The sequence below is a fragment of the Etheostoma cragini genome, chromosome 3 (genome assembly GCF_013103735.1).
Source record: "Etheostoma cragini isolate CJK2018 chromosome 3, CSU_Ecrag_1.0, whole genome shotgun sequence".
NCBI lineage: Eukaryota > Metazoa > Chordata > Actinopteri > Perciformes > Percidae > Etheostoma > Etheostoma cragini.
Window position 1 is genome coordinate 21,691,109 of NC_048409.1, and position 22,117 is coordinate 21,713,225.

Consider the following 22,117-nt stretch of genomic DNA (forward strand, 5'->3'; position numbering starts at 1 on the left):
ATTTTTGGAAAAAGGCTGCAATGAAACAAAGAGTGAAAAATTTAAAGGGGTCTGAATACTTTCCGTACCCACTGTAGTGTGTGTGTGCAGTACAATGTCTTTTTCAAGCAAACCAATCGCACCCAGGAGAATATTTCACTTTGCGATTATTGCGATTTCACACTGCGAATTGCAGTATTTTGGCCCACATATGAGCTTCATTAACCTTCATTCTACCAAAATATTTAACGTATATGGGCTACTGAATGGGGACAACTAGAATGAATTACTCTAACCATAATAGTAAACTTCCGACTTTTGATAGCAGTTGTTTTTGCATTTTTTATCTTTGCTATCATATTTTATTTTATCTTATTTATTATTTTTAGTATGTTTCTTGTATTGTCTGTATGTGTTTGAGTCAGTATGTGTGCATGTCCTTGTTACTTGCTGCTTGTAACAGTATTTTTCCAATTTGGTATTAATACAGTCCATATATCTATCTTTCTAGCTTTTTGGTATTCCAATCCGAGCATACAGATAAAATGGGGGGATGTATTCTCCACTCCGTTTGGTGTTGGTAATGGCATCCATCGGGGGGGATACTATCACCGGCCCTCTTTAATATAATACTTTTATTATTATTTATCAGTCATTTAAAACAGAAAGGCAATACTTGCACATGCTTGTGTTGGTAAGGATTACTTTGCAGATTGTGTACGTGAGACCACGAACACGATCAAACACATACGTGTTTGGCTTGCTGTCCATCTGCAGGATATCTCCATTCCGCCGTCCATTATGGTATTCATAATTTGCGCAAGTAGAGCGTGACGTCACATACATTGTGTCTATGGTCTAATATCTTATTGTGTCTTATACTTTAAAGAAGGACTCATCGCAAACATTTGTTTCCATTTATTCTATTTTATATCAAAAGTATGCGGGTCAACTATGTTACAATGGAGAAAAATTAAAAAAGGACATTTGTTGTTGTTTTACTACAGTGGCATTGAGCTCATGAGCTGTGTCCTATTCCTTATATGAGACATTTGAAACAGAACAGATGGAAGTATTTTACTTGGCAACAGATCATCACATGAAATAATCTGATTTAAGTCATTTATTTTTAAGGTATCCGGAAATCTCTGACTGACTAAAAGTTTTGTTTGCATGAAGATTGTATATACTCTTCTAATAGAAATGAAATTACAGGGACATTTAAAAATATGTAAATTCACTTAATACAGTATCACAAAATCAAGTTAAATGTGTAATTAAAATAACACCTTAACAATTTGTGAAAGCCCTACAAGATAGTATGTTTATTATTATATTATTATTTAAATGATAAACAATCTACGGATTTAAACTTTTATTTATATTAAATATTATTATTAATAGTTATTTGATTGCAGGCAGCCTCGTGAAAACGTGCATGTGGGCAACCACTGCATGTTCAGTGTCAAAAAGGTAATTTGCAGTGTTTTATTTTTGGTTTCAGATTATCAGATTATTAACCTCTGTTTGAGTGTCTGATACCCTGCACCTTTGTTCCCTTTGTGGAAATATCTCTTCTAGCACTGACAGATAATATGGTTCTTATTCAAAGCAGCTGAATTGATAATCCCATTAGACTATAGGAGTGTAAAGCTGTATCTTCAGCGGGATGTCATCCCGGCTCGCTGCAGGGTTATCTCTGACTCTGAAGACAACTGCTGAGCACGGGTTGTATGGCTTTCTACTTCATATTGGATTTTGGGATGTGAGCAGAACTCTTTTCCCACCATTTATTTGCCGAGCAAGTGGGGTGATGTCTGTGAGTTGATCCATCCTTCCAACAGTTTGATCCAGAACACGATAAAGAGAATTTCACTTGATTGAACGTTTCTCATTCACTAGAGTTGGAATTCCAAGGGAATGCTGTGGAGAATAATGATCCAAGACAAGATAGATAAAAAAAAAATGAAAAGCCTGACATTTTCTCTAATTAAGGTATCCCTTTTACACAAGAAGTAAGGGTAAAACCTTTACTTTTTGCAAGTTTATGGCCTCCATTTTAGACACTTGCCAGTTTTTCTTGACCACCCAAAAAACAACATTGCACACATATTTTCCAAGGCTTATTGGTAACTGTGAATTTTTTTAGTTACATTTTGCTCCCAAGGGAAAAATCCTTTTGATATCAATGCCCCCTTCCTTTAGTGTTGGCTTCAGGGCAAACTTCACATTTGTAGGTCCACTACTTGCATAACTCTTACAACAGAAAAAAAAAACATGTATATAGCCATTTTGACAGTGATCAAAGTTACAGCTCGAAGAACTATCCACATTCAAACAGTAACAATGCCCTCTCAATCGCTAGTTCTGCCCTTTTCTTATAATCTCTCCCGACCCTTTTCCCCTCCACACAACTACTTCCTTTAATTTACAGTCTGGTAATGGTATATGTCATCTTTCATGGAGCCTTGATATGACCAGATTTGTTTTTCAATATTCACCTTGTGTGTGTGTTGGCGAGGGATGTGTCAGGACTTGCTGGAGCTTGAAGCTGCACAGTTACAATGATCCACTCCACTGGGCTGTAGGAAGCTATTGTGAACTCCAGATTAATAGCAGTGACACGAACATGCCCTTCATCCCCTTACAGATCACAGTAGAGTAAAGTAAAGACATTTTGGTTGGAGAGGTAAGAATGCAGTGTGCACAGGGGAGAGTGTGGGTTAGACTGTGTCTTGTATCAGCCCTTACATTAATCATATTCATGCTTGGAGGCATAAAATAATTTCCTTGTTGTCTTCAGTGATGTTTATCCGCTCAGGGCATTTATCATCAGGGGACATGGATTTACTGCTCACATCTTTCCAGCTGAGAGGGAAGATTTAAAGCTCATTGTGAGTCACATATAAGAAAGCTGTGTGGACTGTTTGCTACATTCTAATCACCTGAACTTTAAGCCAGATATTCATGATTCTGTCCTGAACTGAGGTTGAGTATAGTGTTGAGATCATGGACGTTTTCTCTCCAACAACAGACTGGAGATGTAATCACACACACACACACACAGACACACACAAAAAGGATTATACTTCAAAGAGGGAGAGAGCATTAAGTAGAAAAAGAGGCAGAGAAAAATAGTCAGTCTTTTATTATTTTAATTCAGTAATGTTTATATGTGCATCCTATCAATAATCCCTTGGTCTTGTTTGATAAAATTAAGTCTGCGCTGTTTAATAGCTACTTACTCACTCCCACATGAGGTTCTACAAAGGCGAAGTATGTTGCTAAGCAACTTAATTGAATTGCATGGGTGGGCATCCACTTTTGGCATATAGGCTAAGTGACTTGCCATTAGCCATTGATACTGCTAACCACTGTATTTGTGCATTTCCATTAGGTCAACAGTTGTTGATTAATGTTTCCAGTCCGTAATCGTGTTTGCAGAAAAGGGTTACACACTTCATCAGTGTGTCAGGACTGAGGGCCATGACAGAATCATACCTTTTTTATTTGGAAGATCTAAAACAACCGACATGCAACCACAATCACATTTTTATACATACTAACTCAAGAAAAAATCACTAATATCAGCACTAAGGCACATTTTTCTTTTTTCTTTTGAGGATACAGATTTAATCTAAGACCGGGGCCCACTTCAGGAAGAGTGTTTAACAAACTCTGATAACTCTGATCTCTGAGTTGATTTACCCTGAGATGGTTAACTCTGAGTTTCCACTTCCAGAACAGCTAATATGAGTTGGTTCAATAAACTCAGAGTTGGTTCACTCAGAGTTAAGCGGGTGCACCACTACAATAAAAAGGCAGCATGAATGGAGCCATGGTACTACGATTCACCATGGCAACAACCACAAACAAACTGATCGGCAGAAACACTCATGCACACACACAGCGAGTTTGAACATGTATTTAGTTTTTAAAAAAACATCACAGTGGCTGCTGCAAAAGAGAGAGAAAATTGCTGCTAGAGTAAATGTGTAAGCTCTAATATAATGTATTCATTTCATATTTAATCATAAGTCTAATATTAGAGGTTAAATAGTATTGAACCAATAATCTATTTAATTTAAGTGCAATCCTGCAAGCAAAAAAGTCCTCTGCCTAGTCATCACTTTCTGAGGCTGTAGCACCATCATTAACAGAATTATAATTCATAGTCTTTTATTTCAAAGGGTTTACATCATTCACCTGCAGTACTGTGGAACTCCTTCTGAATGGCTCTTCCAAGGAACACTACAAAAACGTTTAAAAAACGAGCAAGTCAAATTCTTCTGACGGCACTTTGCTATACAGCAGCTTTACTAATATGAACCGCATCACCTTGTTGTTTTTAAAGAAAACTGCGGTTTGCAAAAAAATTAATGCAAGACAAATAATCTGCTGGGATTTAAGAGCATGTCCACGATGAGTGACGTAAGTGAAATGAGGACACATAAGGTTATGTAGCCTACATAACAGATAGACTGGGAAGAAAAACAATACCGCTCAAATAGTAAGCTGGAAATTAAAAAAGCCTTGACTACACCTTGTTGGGCCTCAGTATCATTTCACAACATACTGTATGTTTAACTCGCTGATACAGCTTCTCAATCAACGGGATTGTCAACAAAAAGAAATACCATATTTTTAGAAAAAAAACGTGACTGAAATGGGATAGAGTTACCCATCTCTCTCAGGTTTGATTAACCTCCCTATCTGAAACAGAAAACCCAGAGTCTTCCTCATCTCAGGAATAACAAAACACAGTTTTCACTTAACCTGCTTTCTGAAACTGACCAATGATGTGTGACTACTACAGAATGGGTTGAATCAGATAAGAACCAATAAAACACTTTTTGTGTTGCTTTGTAGCTGTAAACCTGTAAAGAGAGAAGAATGGGTTATACTGAAGTCCAGTTGCATTACAGAGCAGTTGCGGTAGAAAGCAGCAGGACCACCAGGCCAACATATTTAAAAGACCTGGAGATACTAAGTTGTCTTTTGTTGTTACGGTAGTGAGGTCTACATTTACACATTGATTTTGACTGATTCCCGGAGCCCCACATTTGCTCAAATGCTGAACTAAATTAGGATTTGTCTCTCCAGAAGCAAAGCAATCATCAAATAATGAGAATAGAGCCTTAGCATTACATAATTAGATAAGAGACAATTTACACAATGTACAATGTGTTTTTTTAATATGTCTTGGTCAAGAAGTGTACCAAAGTCTTTCCACATCCTTCACTTTGCTTTCAGCTTCAAAATCAAAGACTCCAAACAGTATCTTCATGGTGATTTCAGGCACTTTCATCTGTGTGCAGTCTAGAATACATGAATCATCCGTATTTGGCACTCATTCGTTATAAGCTATAGATTCAAAGGAAACTGCATGTGTCAATACATGGCTGCTTGACCTGACTGAATCATCTGTGAGCTCTCAGCATCCTTTATCAGAATGAGTCGAAGGATTCCTCCTCCATGGACAATTTCCCTGCTGTTCTTAACAACAAAAAACACAAGAGGTAGGCATGATAACTAGTTATTTGTTTCTCTTAATGTAAGAGCATAAGCATTCTACAGAGCAGGAGGCTGTCAGTAAATAATGGGATGCAGCTACTGCACAGTTATTGATTCTGCAGAAACAGAGAGTCAATCCTGGGCTGATGAAATGTTTACAAAACCCTCTAAACTCAGAAAAAACTGCAGCTGAGAGTAGGTTTTTGGTAATTAAATCAAAATTGCACCAATAACTTCAGTGTAGCTTAGAGTATCACCAACCAGCAAAATCATTCCTGCACTACCCAAGTGGGAACCAACCACGTTTTAATTGTCTTGATGGTAAAAATGCACACATTAGATTCAACTTCACTGTCATTTCACAAAGCACAGGTACTAAGACAATGAAATGCAGATTAGCTTCTAACCAGAAGTAATAAAAGATGTAATATGCAGACAAAACAGTAATCTAACTAAAATGGAAGGGTCTCTGTATGTCTGTATGTATGTCTTATCTTTGATTTTCTCGACAAAAGTCCATCCAATCGCCCTCCCACTAGGCTGGCGTATTGCTGTGTCCCCAAGAAAGTGTGTTGTCGAGGTAGACCTAGGAAATATTTTTTAGAATGGCATTATGTACACATTGTGTAGTGTATCGAGAGGGGACTGTTACACTGGATACTGGATACAGCCCACTCTCAGTTTCACGCTACACTTCATTTAAAAAAGCTGAAGAACAACCGGAGACTGGAAAACTTACATTGTAACAAACTCAAACATTTTAATCATCATCAATGTAACTTTCGGAATTAATGCTTTTGTTCTCAGCAAACCTGGTCCCAAATAGCTAGCTGTTAGCATATTAATTAATATTATTCATAATAATTATAATGCCGTTGTTATGTTATTTCAGCATAGAAATATTAAGCACTTTTTGGGCATGTAGAAAAAAAAACAGGCAGAAGAAGAGATGTATTTAATTACTCAATAAAGTAACAATGGTTAAGATGGTCTATGTTTAATCATTCTTAAAATACGGGAAATGTGCTGCTAATGTAATGGTTAGCCTATGCATACACCTCGAACTAGCAAACTCAAATATGTTATATCTTAGGTGCAAGCTAAATTGAGATTTTTTTTACTGTTAAAACATTACCTACGCATTTTACAAGTAACTGATGCCAGCTAGCTTAATTTACTTTAGATATAGAGCTGTAGTTTATGGTTTATTTTGACGGTGGTCGATACTTTCTCAGTAACAGTTAGCAGTCAGTGCACAAGTAAGGCTAACAATTCCTCTTGCTTCAGACCATTTATTACCGTGGAGCATACAGTAAATTTTGAATTTAGCAATGTTTACCTAGCATAGTGTAATTTGAGAACGCACATTTTGGTATTTCAATGCATAATAAACCCACAACCATCTTTAGGATTGTCATTCAGTAGAATTCAGCAGAATGTAGGCTAATGTCTCTCACACAAATTTGGTGAGGTGTCGGATGTGCAGTGGGACAGAAAATGGCTCTTGATAATGTAACGTTTGAAGAACTCAGACTTTTAGTGTTACTGCTACAGATAGTTTAGCTGCATCTGATTGAGACATAAGCTAAATGACAAAATGAACTGGCGTTTTGATTGTTTTTAGGACATAAGAGTTTGGGGTCTCCTACATGTATACAATGTTTTCTTTGACTCAATAAAGTGGATTCTATGAATGAAGTGCAGTATTTATCATCCTCTGCAGTAGATGGCTGTTGTATAATCCTGGACTATTACCAATATTGTCTGTCATCTGAGCCCAGCGAACACGTTTTGCTACCTGGAAACAGCAAAGTTCACTCATTTGATCACTTTAAATGGCTTTTATTTTGGGGTAATACAACTAAGTGTGTACCATTATCTCACTAAAACACATGAAAGAGCCTGGTGTAAGAGCAGAGTACAATTTTCTAGCAGCAGTTTGGGGGCCGCCAGTGTTTTCATGGTGCTGTCATCTCTCTCTCTCTTGTCAGATGGAAGTGCTGCTGATTGTTAATGCATTTGCTTGTCAGACCAGTAGTACTCTATGCTGAATAAAATGTTCATACAGAGAAAGGAGACACACTAAAGCATTATGCTGCGACACATATATGGACAGGGTCTGCTGTTGTGATGTAAAGGGTCAGGCCGGCTGTGTTGTGGCCTTAACTGCAGTGTCAGGAGAGGCTTTAAGATGGGATGTGACACCCAAAGGGGTTAACAGAGACATCAGGCACGAGGCCAGTAGCTCACCACTACTGTAAGTGCAAAATTAGCTCATATACTGTACACACATGATAAGAAAGTAATGACTTAAAACGCCCACAAAGCTCAAACACAGAACTTGCTGTTAAATCATTATTTTATTATTTACCTAAATCAGTGCTTTTGACTGAACATTTAATTGCCCTGTGAAATCATAATCTTAAAATTAAAAGGGCAGGTTTAGAAAACTTTGAAATAATGTTTGATGTCTTATATTTATTTAACATATTAACATACTTTAGTGAATAGTTTTGTTTTTGTTTTCAGTCCAGTCACTCAGTCCAGTTTAGTCTAGCTGTAGGTATGCAGCAGCATGTAGGTATGTAGGTATGGCCTCGTTGTCTGTTTATAAAGCTTTTGGACTCCATGGAAGCATGCCACAGTCAAAAAATATTGGATGAGAGTTCAAAACAATATGCTCTTCTAAAATGTATACAAACTTTTTTTTACCCTGAGTCTATGCTCTTAGCATGTGTAATACCACATTATAAAAATACCCCATTACAAGTAAAAGTCCTGCATTCAAAACGTCACATTAGTGAAACTACAGTAGTAGTATTATCAAGTATTATCCTTAAAATAAGTACTTGTTTTGCATAAATGATGTCTTCACTTTCTGTATTGTTCTTTTACATAAAAGCTTCCCAGTAGCTCAAGTGGTGTACTCAACATTGTTGCAGTAGGGCTAACATTTAAGCACTATTTTAATATTAAAGTTAGTCAGCATCAACTATTGGTCAACTGTGTTGACTACTTTATCTTTGGTTAAATCGGTAGCAGTGCATATGTTTTACTGTTAAGTTGGCAAAGTAACTTTGTCTGGCAGACAAATGTAGCGAAATGAAAAGTACATTTCCATTTGAATTGTAGTTGAGTCGCAGTATAGAGTTACAGAAAAAAAAATTGTACTTAAGTAATGGTGAATTATGAATGAATAGTCTCCTTCCTTGATCATTTCATGATTTATTTTATTTCAAGACCACGTTTTCACGGATATTACATACATTGGCTTTGTATCTGCTGCTGTTTCTAAACAGTATTACTGTGATTGGACATAACACTTCCTGCTTCAAATGCAACCAATAATTTGATAAATATCTAGTTTAAAATGTGTCACTGTTAACCCCCGTTCCCTGCCACCCCCTTGACACACACTCCCAAATTAAACGTGTTAAAGGTGAAGAAGCTCTCTCAGATCCACAGTCAGCCCCCAGCCAGCTAGCAAACAGAAATACGGCACCAAAAGGACTATCAGTAATTTAAAGATATGGTAGCATTGGATCTGGACTGGAACGATAACTCTGAAGTTGGGAGGGGTTTGTTGCGATTCTGCCTTCTCCCACCACGACACAGGTTCGTGGAGCTTAGTGTCACGATTTGGGTTTTATTTTCCTTATCGTTACAGCCCTACTGCAGTGTAATGCTGACCAACACAGCTGGGAACACCTCACATTTTTATCGCCACTTTAAAAGGAAGCGTAGAGAAAGATATGACTTGGTCTCGGTTTAGGTGATCACTACCAGAAACTGACTTGTGTGTTGTTGTTGGTGCTGTTCATAGTATTGTGCTTTCTTCATTCCCTGTAAGTGATGCTCAGAATAGTTTGTAAGAAGATAAAAACCAAGTGGGACATTTTAACTAGAAATTGTCTTGAATTTTTTGTTGTGTTTTTAGACATTCAGAGTCATGTTCTATAATCAAATACAATGTGAGACTGGGATTTTTTAGAAAGGAAACAGAAAGGCTTCTTCAATTAAAAAAAGCCTGGAAAAAATGTGTTGTGACCCAAACAAAGGATACTGCACAAACTAAGCTAATCATAAACAAACATTGCATTACATATACATACATTTTTTTAAGATTACAATTTTAAATAGACTGCTGTTTTTCTTCTTAACTCGTTTACCTACACGTTAATATTGAAATTGTTTGTACAGTAGGTGTTGACACATAGACCTTTATGCAGAAGGAAAGGACAACAGTCTCACTGTGAGCCATCTGCTCATTCTAAACGCTGGTTGCCTTTGACAGGACAGCAGAAAGTCACACTCATCCATGGGGAACAGTGAGAGACACAAAGCAGCATGAGACTAATCAGAGAGACAAAAGCCCCTTCACACATGAAACCCGCATCTCTGAGTTCAGCTATCCCTGCAAGATGGTGGTACTCTTTGACATACATCTCGTCATCCTGTACGGACGCATTCGATATTGAGTCGTTTCCCTAATGACATGACAGTTCTGGATAGATTAGCTTTTTCAACTCACCATGGGTGGCAGCTCTGCTGGAAAACAACAGCCACTTGAAAAATAAGGACACCGCAGGAGAAGAGTGAGAGTGAAGATGAAGGGAGTGATTGTTTCCAATCCTAGGGCAGGCCACATAAATGATGGATTTTGAAAACTTGTTTTGCATGTGAATGTTTTGTCAACCCCCTTCATTTTATCATTGCTAATTTCATTGGACAGGGCATAATTTTTAGGAAATACGCTGCTTATCCTGCTTTACTCAGTCCAGTATCACTTAGTTAAAAAGAGAGAAAAAGTATGGATTCACTTTAAAGGTACATTCTGGCTGTCATTGCTTGGATTACTTATGGTCGGAGCCAATAACTGTTATGGAGTTCTGATAACCAATGGGATGAGTAATGTTTAGGGTTAGCCTAGTCTGTGCGTCTGATGAGGGTGGTTTTTATGTTTTGCTTGCAAGAATCTATTTGGAGTGTTTGTCCCAGAGCAAATGATTTTGAAAACATATTAGATTACCAGACATTACACATTCAACACTCTAACTACCCCTACCTTTATGCTGCTGTCTGTCTGTTTTGTCTGTGTAAAGAAGAATTATGATAGTCATGATGGAAAAACACTGCAAGTAGATGGCTTTAACTTCCAACAGCGAAAACCGGCTGTTCTCTTTGACATGGTAATAGAGAATCTTCAAAAACAAAAAAGAGGGTTTGTTTTCATTCAGTGTAACATTCATGAAAAATATATATTTCACTGGCTTATTTTCTTATAGGATATATAATCAAGTAAATTTAGTTAATTCAAAGACATGTAATCTTGTTCATGCACTGGGTCAGGATCACCGCTGTGGCAGAATCATTACACATTTGTATTTATGTTTGTATTTATGATAGTATGATTGTCCTCTGGTATTGCTACTTGCAGCTTTCTTGAGAATCACTCCTCCAAACAACTTCACACTAGACACTGTGCTTTCTTGCATCCCAAGCAATACACCTGCCTTGACGTAGTTGCGTCCCCTAGCAACGCTAGAACATACGCTTCATTTGATACCAGCTAGCTATTTGGGACCAGGCAATTTCTGGGAACAAATGCATTCATACCAAAACGTAACATTGTCTGACATTCTTCATCTGTTGTTAGAATGGACTGTAGGAGAGCGAGCTGGACCCACTGCTGTAAGGGGTCCCCTCTAAATACACTACCCAGTATGTACATAAACCCTAATACTAATACATACTGTAGGTCCCTTAGTTCTCAAGCTCGCACTCAACACTGCACTTCCGTGGATCCTCTACAATACGCCTGCCAAGAGGGAAGTTGATCGGGGGAACGGTTGTTGAGAACATCCAAAGAACAGACATTTAGACTGACAGATACTCTCTCCATTTTAGTTTGAATGTTGGCTATTGTATGGTTCTCTTGTGTTAAAGTGCTGCAGACGAAAACCTATCAGGAATTTGGAGGTATGAAGTCTTCTGGGAAAACAGAGGAGGTTTCTTATCTAAAATGGATCTGCAATAATGGGTGGGATGAACGAGCATTTTTCTTCATGTCTGATACTGTATAGCAGAGGCCTGCAATAACCTTTGGATGTTTTTGAAAAATAAAAAAGGGCTATAACTAACAAAGATGGATAGAGCAAATGTATCTCATGAGCCAACTTGCCTAATTAGGGATCAGAGAATAAAGTGTTGAAGAAGGCCTGCTATAAAAGACTGCACATTTCACTTTGATTTGATGGAGCCCAAAACAACTGCATCCGGAAAAAACATCCATCGGTTTTATTTCAACAACTCATTTATCTCGACACAGAGGAAAAGGAATTTTTGGTTTCGGGTTAGCAACGGTTATTTTCTGAAGAGGCAAATTGTTTAGTCAGAATCGTGGACTGGTAAAGTGAAATTGTGCACGTACAATGTTAGTCTGTAGAGGAGGCTTCTGGCAAATGAAGGCAACACATAACGTAAGTCTTCCCAACCAGACAAAGTTGTTTAGGCTAGGGGGGATGTGATTCATAAGTGATAGTGATGCCAATTGCTTGCCTTAAAACTTCCACTTTTACATTTTGATAGGTATACATGTTTCTCTATACTCACATGCTTACATGTATATAATAGCATGTTGAGGTAAAATTAGTAATTTACCTTGGTGAAGTTTTAAAGGTCAACAGGTTTGAACAAATCATCTGCAGCTCCACATCAAACATCTCACTGTGGGTGCTTCTGTTTGTACCATAACTCACTGTGATATTTATAAATTGGCCTCTTAGCAAATAGCAATCAGTATACTTATATGTGGTTGTTTTGACAAGATGACAAGGAGAATAACTCTTCCATTGAAGCTTAGCAAACCTGGTGCCAAATATATTGCATTTCCTATAGCCACTCCACAGTAAAAAACCTAGACAACAGTGGGATATTGCATCAGCAGTAACTTCCCTAGGCTGTGAGAGAGCAGTGGAAACGCATTTGGATTTAAAAATCCACAATCCTCATTTATGGTAAAAAAAAATGCATGTCCAAGCTAAAATGAGGCTTCAGTAGTCCAAGGTAAACATATCGAGTAGGTATTGTTAAGTGTTTAATTCCAGTAAAAAACACTGTCCACGGCAACAAAAAAAGAGAATTTTTCCACTTGTTGAAGCCTTATGTTACAGGAGCTTCAGCTGAACTTTAGAATGGGTGTTTGCACAGAAAGAGGACTGTGTATGTCACGTTTCAGCATGGAAAACAGAATAAAGGACAATGGAGTGTCTTTCCAATAAAGAAAAAAAAGCAGTAGGAACTCTGCACTTGCTCTAATGTTATGGTGCATAGAAGCCAATAAGCACAATTTCCAGCATCTTGTTGACTCTTTGCCTCAGATAAATGTAGAAAAAGAAGAAAAAAAACGGATCCTGTTGCAGGTAAGCATACAAACTGAATGGGAATATGCTGTTGGCCATGTTGAGCACTTTCCTTATTGAGTGTTTTATAAACCAAAACAAAGTCAATCACCATACCCTCAGGGATCCCTTTGTCTCTCTCTTTGCCTGTCTCAGGTTAAAAGGGCAAATAAAACCCTTTTAGACTGTCAATACTGAAGTTGAGGCCAGGCAGCTGCAGAGACAATCAATACAGTCGGTTGATTCAACCCACTTTACAAAATGAGGGGTCTCCTATGGACATTATAATTAGGGTAGTTAAAAGCTTTGAAAGACATACACTGGATGGATGTTCTGCACAGCTGTGTTTTTTTTTTTTTTGTCTTATGGGTCATTTTTATTCAATACGTCTTGAGAAAAACTCGTCACAATGTTGTCAGGCTTTATATAGGATGTCAAGAAGGCCATGGAAAATTGTATAGCTTGTGTAACCACATATTCCCTTTACTAATTAAATCACGTGTGTGTGTGTGTTTGTGTGTGTGTGTGTGTGTGTGTGTGTGTTTGTGTAAAAATTACTGCTTTTGGTATGGAGAGGACACTGATCTGAGTGGTTGACTGCATGCAATTTAAAGAGTGGATCAAACCACCTCTGATCTGTGTCAGACTAGAGAAGCTGTACCTCAGAGTACTTAAATTCTTCATGCAATTTAATTAGGCCTTATGGCAGATGAGCAGCTGAAGTCATTTTCCTGCCAGCATTGATTAATTTACAGCAAATGTATCGATAGATATAGATCGATGGAGAGTTATGTCTTGTGATACTGGCTCTCAGTAGGAGATAATCAAAAAAGGATGGTTTAAACTGTAACAGATGTTACAAAAGTTGTGCGTGTGTGTCTTTAATCTGTCGGTGGATGCCGTGTTTGTTGAAGGTGAGGCTTGTGATAGAGACAGCAGACTTTTAGGTCATGAGAAAGATTTACTACTTGATTGGGCAACGGACTTCATAGTAAAGTGAAGCTGGAGTGAGCAAGGACACTATTCTCATTTGTTATCATTTCAGATTTTTTTCACCCTGCTCCCTCCCCTCTACTTCCCACCCTTGTCTGCCCTTCTCCTTCTCATCTCTCTTTTGACATTTGTCTTAAGGATATTGCTGACAAGATTAAGCGATGGATCTGTTTACTGGCAAAATCTAATCTAGCAGAAATATATACCAAACTCCATGTTTGTTTGTTTTTGTTTTTTTTGTGTGAGTGTGTGTGTGTGAGTGCGTGTGTGTGCACGTGTGCATAAGTGTGTATGTAATGACATGCAACGCCTAGCAACAGTAGTTAGCTGCCAGACAGCCAGACAGACAGTCAGCCAAAAAGACAGAGTGCGAAGCACTAACGGGTCAGTCTGGTAGACTAAATTCATAAAGCTCCGTGGCTCTGATGCTTCTCTCCATGCACAGCTGTGCCGAGATAAAGAGAGTATCGGTGTGACAATCCAGCCCCATTAGTGACCATTATGTTTCCATTTAGTGTTACGGTGAATATCAACAGACGGTACAATTTGCACCTGAAGCTATGCCACCTATTCATTTAAACTAGCATAGGTGTGGGGATTTTGGAGGAGATTGATAGTTTGTGTCAGAAATGCACAACCATATCAACACGGGAGTATGTCTACAATGATAATGACTATTATCATTGTTCAGGCAAGCATTAGTAGATCTTGTTCTATACCATGCATATGAAAAAGTATGTGTCCCAAAGGTTGGATATCACTTTCTATATAAGACACATTGCATAATTGGGCACTGCTTCATGAATCCACTGTATCCGTGTGTCTTTTATCTAACCCTGTTTGCAGTTAAAATGAATTGGCAGGCAAGCCAAACTCTTGCACGATGGCTGAGTGCTTAATAAATACAGACTTCCTGGACAAGTGGTTATATAGCTCACTACATCAATGTGGCATTATCCAAACTAGCAAGGTATTAAAGCACAGCTGAAGTCAACTTTATGTTGTTTTTTGTGTCTGCAGCATACTCCAAGCCCTCCAGCTTTTTTTTAAGCTAATTGGTCATTAGAAAACATGCCCAAAAACCTAAGGGAGGATGACATAAATCTAGCAAGTCACATCCTGACATTCTGTACAGGCTGAAAAAACAAATCACACCCAGTCATTTGTGGAATGAAATGCAAGACCCAACCTCTAGCCCCTTTTACAATGTCTGTTCAAGGCAGGACTGTTGGGCTGTTCTTCCCCCTTGCTGTTCTAAAATTACAACCAATGCAGCATTATACCAGCTGTGTTTGGTTTGGTGTTAAAAAAAATAAAGCCAGTGTAATAGTGGATCTCCTTTACTGCAGTATTGCTGAATCTCTGTGTAAAAGGGGCTTTGCATAATGGAATGGATAACAAAAGGTTTATTGACTGGGTTCCAGGGGATGAAAGTGGATGTGGAGAAAAGTCCGGCTGGCTGAGTCAGAGGGGGGAAGAGGGGTGCCGGTGAAGCGTGGTAGAGCAGGAGAGATGGCTGGATGTGAGCGTGGCGGAGCAGAAGGCAGGCAGTGATCCTGTGGCACAGAGAGACAGAAACACATGAGAACTTGAATATACAATTCAATAGGCCTGAGAAGTGATCTACATCTTTGGTTGAAACAACGATCCGGCAATGAGTGGAGGCCAAACCGGGGTTGATACACTGCTGAGTAGATGAGTGGACGGACTGCAGGTGTGTGGACAGGATCTAAAACAAATTAGAGGATGTTCAGACCCGAACCGAATACACCCAGCATGCACAAGCAGTATTGTCTTAGGAGTAGCTATTCATGTCATTTTCCGTGCACTTCACAATAAAACGTAGAATAAAAAAACAACAACATTAAATAGGCGAGCTTGTCCTTTTCAGGAAAAAAAACAAACATATTACTATTTTTAAACAGCTTAAAACTTAAAAATGATCGACAGCACCGGGCGATTTAGTGCCCCAAAAAACAACTGACTTTAACACGGACGACCACTATTTGTTCCCTGTTCACCAAACAATATTCAACATTTGATTGTTTGGGGGGATTTTTTTAAGCAGAACCACAATTATGTTCTAACCTTATCTGTTATATGAGAAGGGAAATCACAAACAACCCACCTTGTCACTGAGGTGTTAGGACTTTTTAAACAGGACGTTAGTCGTGCTGCGATCACTGACATCCAGTTTTCTGCACTGTTCTTACATCGAGCTGGCATTGTGCCTAGAAGTAAAACACACACAAAGCAATGAGCTATTAGAGAAATATTGATCTCCTCGGACGCGATGCCACAGAAGTCAGATGGATGATACAAAAGCCACAGTGTGTGGGCATAGCAGTCAATTATGTAACTGAGGCAGGAGCTATGATACAGTTGTTGGCTGGCAGTAAGCTATGGACCGTGATTGGATATGTGAAATTAATGAAACGTGTCTGCTACTTGGAAGACTCACAAAAACCGTTGGAAAGGGAAATACGGATTAGTCTATGCTTAGGGAAGCCGATTTTTCATTGACATCTAAAACAAATAGATTCTCTTTAGATTCTACATGTTGCAGGTGATCAGTAAACATGATACCTTTTCCTTGGATGCTTGGCCTCTGGAGAAGGTCTTCACTGTCATTTTCACAGCCGGCTTATACATATTTAATGAGGTTAAAATGAAACAACACAGACAAACCTCCCGCAGCGTTCTGCCTCTGGTGACTTAGTTTCGTTCTTTATTAGTTTCTTCTGCCCCACTGAGAAGCACCAGCAACCACAGATAAGCATTCATCTCTGAATGAGTACATCAAGCAGTGTTTGTTTTTTTTACACATAAGTGTAGACCTCTCAGTAAAGTAAGGAAGTAACATTTCACTCTCCAACCATTGCAGGAGGTTAATTATGGCAAATAGTCTGATTCACTGGTTCCACTCTGAGTAATTTCATGCTGCATCGCTATTTGGAAACAACACACACACACACGCACACGCACACGCACACGCACACAGACACAGAATACACAAACCTCTCATACTTGCAGCTGTGCCTTGAGATTATTTGGGATTTGAAGCAATTGAAATGTTTGTCCCTAATATGATTATTATTGTCATTATTTAATCAACTCTGATTGCATTAATCACTAATGAAATAATGTCTGGTAACTGCAATCAATTTTGGTATGATTCGAATGGTTATTTTTAGCTTTTCTGGGAATGCTCACTCTGGATCATGATTGATAAGAGTTGACTAGAGAGTACATAGTAATATAAGTTAATACTAGAAAATGTTGGGGAAGTAATTTAGGCTAAATGATCATATCAGTTGGACGCTTTTCAAGAAAGTAGGTCATGACGCACATGATTTATGAGCTTTGGTTCCTTGCACTAACTGTCAAAATACTGAGTTCCTAAATACCCATCTGATGTGTTTAGAGGTGTTTTCTCTGGTGTCATTTGCATGTGATTTAGATTTTGAGGAAAACGTGATGTATCGCTGTGCTCTTGTGCAACACTTTTTTTTTTCTGATTGCTAAACAACAGTGAGAACAACTGAAGCCACATGTGCAAAACTCAAACTACAGTCTCCACAGCAGCAGTTCATGTGGACCAAACTCACATGTTTTTCATTGGTTGAACACAGTTTTCAAAACTATAAACACTTAGCCCATAACTTTAACCACAACCTGCACAACACTGGATTAACAGCACATTGTTTAAATGCTAACACACTGCTGTCAAAACTGTTAACCACAATTCAAAACATATAATATATAAATATATTATTATTTAATAATATAGATATAAATAATAAATATATTTATGGTGCCTATCAAACACTGCTGATTGTAATTCTAGCTGAAAGCAGATGCAGGTGTCTTGTTCTAGACTAGTTAGTCAACATATACGGTATTTCCATAGACAAAGCTCAGAAAGCCTTCTTTTGTGTACGTAGTCGAGACTGTAGTTAGAGTTTTGCACATTGTGTCTTCAGTTGTGCCCGCCGTGGTTTAGCAATAAAAAAAAACTGTAATGAACTGAAGGAGTTGCTTTTCATATAGTATCACGTAGTTGTGGATCACATATACTGTAAGAATCATCTATAATCAGTCACATCAATACAGTCTTCTTTACCTCAACATTCCTGCTTTAACCACAGTTCAAAAATTGTGTTGGTAAGTAAACATTAATAAACATTTCAAGCATTACTCCGTTACGCTGCACATATGCCTCTAAGTAGCTAGTTTGCTGTTGTTGACAAAATCCCCAGTGTGGCAGGTGAGTAAGACGGCACATATACACCTACCTATGCATCATGTTCTGGACATTAAAGTAACACACAGACACACAGAGAAAGGGAATATTAAGTTTCCGACAATACCAAACTGTCGGAGCACGTTTAGAGCTTTTGGCTCTGGAGATGTTCGCTGTAAAATCCATGTATGGAAGAGGTCGGGGAGGATGGGTTCTAAAAACCATTACTTTCTAGCAAGCGAACAACGTTCGTGTCCAGGAAGAAATGAAGGGGAAAACACAAAGTTTTCCCAGTATGTACTACTTAAGGGGAACAGTGTTTAAGCCCAAACCACGGACATATTTCTGATTGTATATAGTTGTTTTGGTCCAAAAATTTACTTTTCACGTCACCGCCCAACAGACACTTTTTTGGCTAAAGTACCGTCACTGCTGCTGTCACGACTGCTACCTCATGATGACTGGGACTGCCTCAGTCAACTTTTGTCAGCTAAATTTCACTTCAAGGCCACTAGACTTAACTATCACTAAGGAAAGTATACCAGGTTGGCACACTCTTATCCTTGAGGTAACTATTCCAAAGAAATAATTTTACCCACATTGTTTTGTAAATTCAAGAATAAGTTGTAAAATTCACTGCAATACAGAGCTCAAAATACTGCTTAATTTCCCTTTCAGTACATTTTAGATGTTCAATGTCAACCTGTCTCTATATCAGACTTGTATAGTAACTTTAGAGATGTCAGTGACTTAACAGATAGGATAAACTCTGTCACATTTGTTGAAAAGACAAAGGTTCTTCTAATGTAAATGATGACTGGAAGGAGGGAGAAAATGATTCACCGAGGGTACAGAACAATAATCTTTCAGCAGGACCAGGTTTCTATTATTCAGACATTTCCCATCCTCAGGACGTTTCTGAATCACCCAAATGCAAAGTATCTACGACCCGCAACCATCCTGTATGTCATGATGTTATGAGATATGATCTGATATAGACTGGAGCTGTATGTCCATCAGGCATTTAATGTGAAGTCTTAGCCTCATGTGCTGCAGTACCCGTTTCCTGGCTGGATTCATTTGCTGATTGTTTCAAGAGTTTTTCACTGACTGCAACTAATTGTGGAGGAGAATTAGCAATTTGTCTGGTAAATGTGGGCGACTGCCAATTAGAACTCTGCTACTTTCTCTCCCACTGTCTGTATTGCGCTCTCTCATTTGCAGCAAATGATTGCTATTCAGATGTTGCATTGAATAATTTCCATGACCAGGGATGTGGGAGTAGAAAGCCTCAACTGGCCTCCCTCACACTCCTTTCTTCCTATCTCAGAACTCTCCATAAATATTTATGAAGGTATTTGAATAATGTGAATTGGAATGACACAATATCATTTTGAGAAGCAACGAGTAGAAATAGCAGGAAGGTGAGGAATGGCAAACAGCAAGGGTGAAAGAAAATCTTCCAGACCTGAAATGTGAGTCCTTAAGGGGTCTTTGAGACAAGTTAGATGTGGATCCTGCAAAGGAGATGCCAATAAATAATTGCAGTGTCCGTTAAAGTGTGTCACAGTGTCAGAGAAGGCAAACTGAAATCTCAGATGTGGTCATTACCACAATATATTATCTTTATAACACTGATATCTGGTCATTCAAGTTATCCACAGTAATGATGTCACAATGTTCCTGGAAGGATGTAAGTGAAACAAAAGATGCCGTAGCAAAACAAGTCAAGACAAAGAGGGAAACAAATCTGTTGGTAAATGGGGTGTAGAAGTGAGAGTCTCCCAGGAACAGAGAGAGAAAATGAGATAAGGTGCTGGTAGAAAGGTGAGTATTGCTATTGGAGAGAAAAGACAACATTGGAAATGAAAAGAGAAATCAGGCACTGAGGGAGTAAGGTGAGTACAGCATTTCTCAAAGGTGAAAATGTGAGAAGAAAGAGAGGTGCGTGGCCCTGCTGTCTGTCACGGCCTTCTTCTGTGTGGATCTGTTGAGTTGATTCTCTAGTTCTGCTGCTGACAGTGCTGCCTTAATGTCTCCCACAGGGAAAGACACCTTGTGTTCCAGGAACAAGACATACAGTATTCTAGCTATGATACTTGCCGGCAAAAGAGAACACAGTCATGTAGCATTACAAATACAGTGATAATTTAATACTAACCTTGGACCAAACTTTGATTTCCTGGTCCACATCACCTTCAATAGTACATTCAAATATTTTATTTTGGGTTGTTGCTGAGCTCTTAGTTACTGTGGAAATAGTCTATATCCACAACATTCCACTTCCGGGATTGGCCCGGTGCCGCAGGATGTTCCAGATTATCTGTCCAATCTGAGTTTTCTGTTGCATGACTTAAACAGTTTTTGAATCTACACGTTCCACCAAAACAAGTTCCTTCCCAAGGTTATTTCGCATTAGCACCGGGGCCCTAAGCGGAGCCTAGCGCTACCCATGATGATGATTATGATTGGTTTAAAGAAAAGCCAATAAACCAGGGAACATTTTTCTCCCTTCCCGGAATGCTGTGTGGACTAGCTAGACCCTCTGACGCATCGTTGTGGAGGAAGCTCTGGAAGCAATGAACACTGGTTGATAAACTTTCAACAACGCTCAATGTAGCTTTAATGTTCCAATTTACATTTAAGATAAGTTATTCATGTAAGGTCATAGTAGGCATACGATTATTACCATACATTTACCAAACACAACCAGTGGTAATTCATCTTGAAAGTTCATTATTGTCCTTGACAACACTAATTTGAAAATTTGAATTCCATCATAAATACCATAGGATGGGGAGGATAAATCAGTAAAGAAGTTTTGCTTTGCTTTCAAGTAAACTGTAAGGAATATCTCCTTCCCTGAGCTCTATCTAATGCACTTTACAGCTTTTAAATAAAAATGTAAGGCTCTGTAAAAATGCATTAACTGTCTGGGAAGTATTGTGCATACATGGTGAAACAAGACAATTGATAAGGCAGTTTCAGATGTGAGCAGTTATTATGTTTGCTTCTGACCACAGTGCAAGAAAATAAATCCATAGAAAAATGTCCTGGCAGAAAATTAGCAGTACTTTCTCCATTTACTTTAAAGAGATTTCTGTTAATGCAACAAATGGAATATTCTATTAATTTTTAAATAGTGTTTGTATAGTATATCCTCCAAGGAAGTCACTTTTTGGATTTAGGTTCAACATGACACCTCCACTTTAGAGCAAAATTGAAATTTTGAGCATGTCAAACACTTCTCAAAATACAGAAAAAACACCTCTGAAACAGAAATTATTTTGTATTTCGTCTGACCTTTCTAACAATGTAAACAATAATTCAATAAACAAATGGTCTAAGAACCAAACACAGAGCACTAAATATGCTGATTGTCCTGTTTCTTAGCATTTTTGTTCAAAAAGCTCTTTGCTGAATCAACTTGAAGAACATCAAGCTGGAATAAAGGGGAGTCAGGGTATCAGCCATGCTTCAGAACCTCTGGCTCCCCAAAGAAGAAAGACATCTAGATTTATGAGTAAGTCAACTTAAAGCCAAAGGACAGAGACCCAATGCTCCTCTTCTTGTCCGACCCAAACATATCTTTCCCTCACTCTTGTGAGGTTGTTTTTCTAGCTTCTGCTTTGCCTCTTTTCTCATGTTCTTTAATCACTTTTTATCTTCCTTTCTCAACACAACGTCTCTGTCTACCTCCCCTCTGGCTTACTTTTATCAGGTCTAAACCACATTTCCACCACCATACTTATTCAAGGAGACCATTTTCTCTTCAGATGCCAAGCTTTTGTCGAATATAAGCACTTGTTAAAAATCAATTTCCACTATACTATCTATTGTGTTTTTTTTCTCCCTATGCTCCTTTCATTTAGGTCTTTTCTTCCTTGCAACTTATTGTTTTGTGCTCTGAGTGATAAGGAAAATAGAGCTCCTTTCAGGAGATTGGCGCAATGACATCTGATTGGGATCTAAATAACTCATTATGCAC

General features: G+C 38.4%; 1 protein-coding gene and 1 long non-coding RNA gene across 3 annotated transcripts in view; one reads left to right on the plus strand and one right to left on the minus strand.

Annotated features, from left to right (window-relative positions):
• LOC117938043 overlaps positions 1 to 8,803 on the minus strand; it is an 11,010-nt gene extending 2,207 nt beyond the window's left edge. Inside the window, exons 1-2 of the long non-coding RNA XR_004655312.1 lie at positions 8,791 to 8,803; positions 8,510 to 8,514 (exon numbers count right to left, since the gene is read on the minus strand). This is a non-coding gene — a long non-coding RNA (uncharacterized LOC117938043). The remainder of the gene's footprint in view (positions 1 to 8,509; positions 8,515 to 8,790) is intronic.
• Positions 1 to 22,117, plus strand: part of lsamp (limbic system associated membrane protein) — a 603,277-nt gene that overhangs the window by 300,352 nt on the left and 280,808 nt on the right. The gene's annotated exons all lie outside the window — the stretch shown is intronic.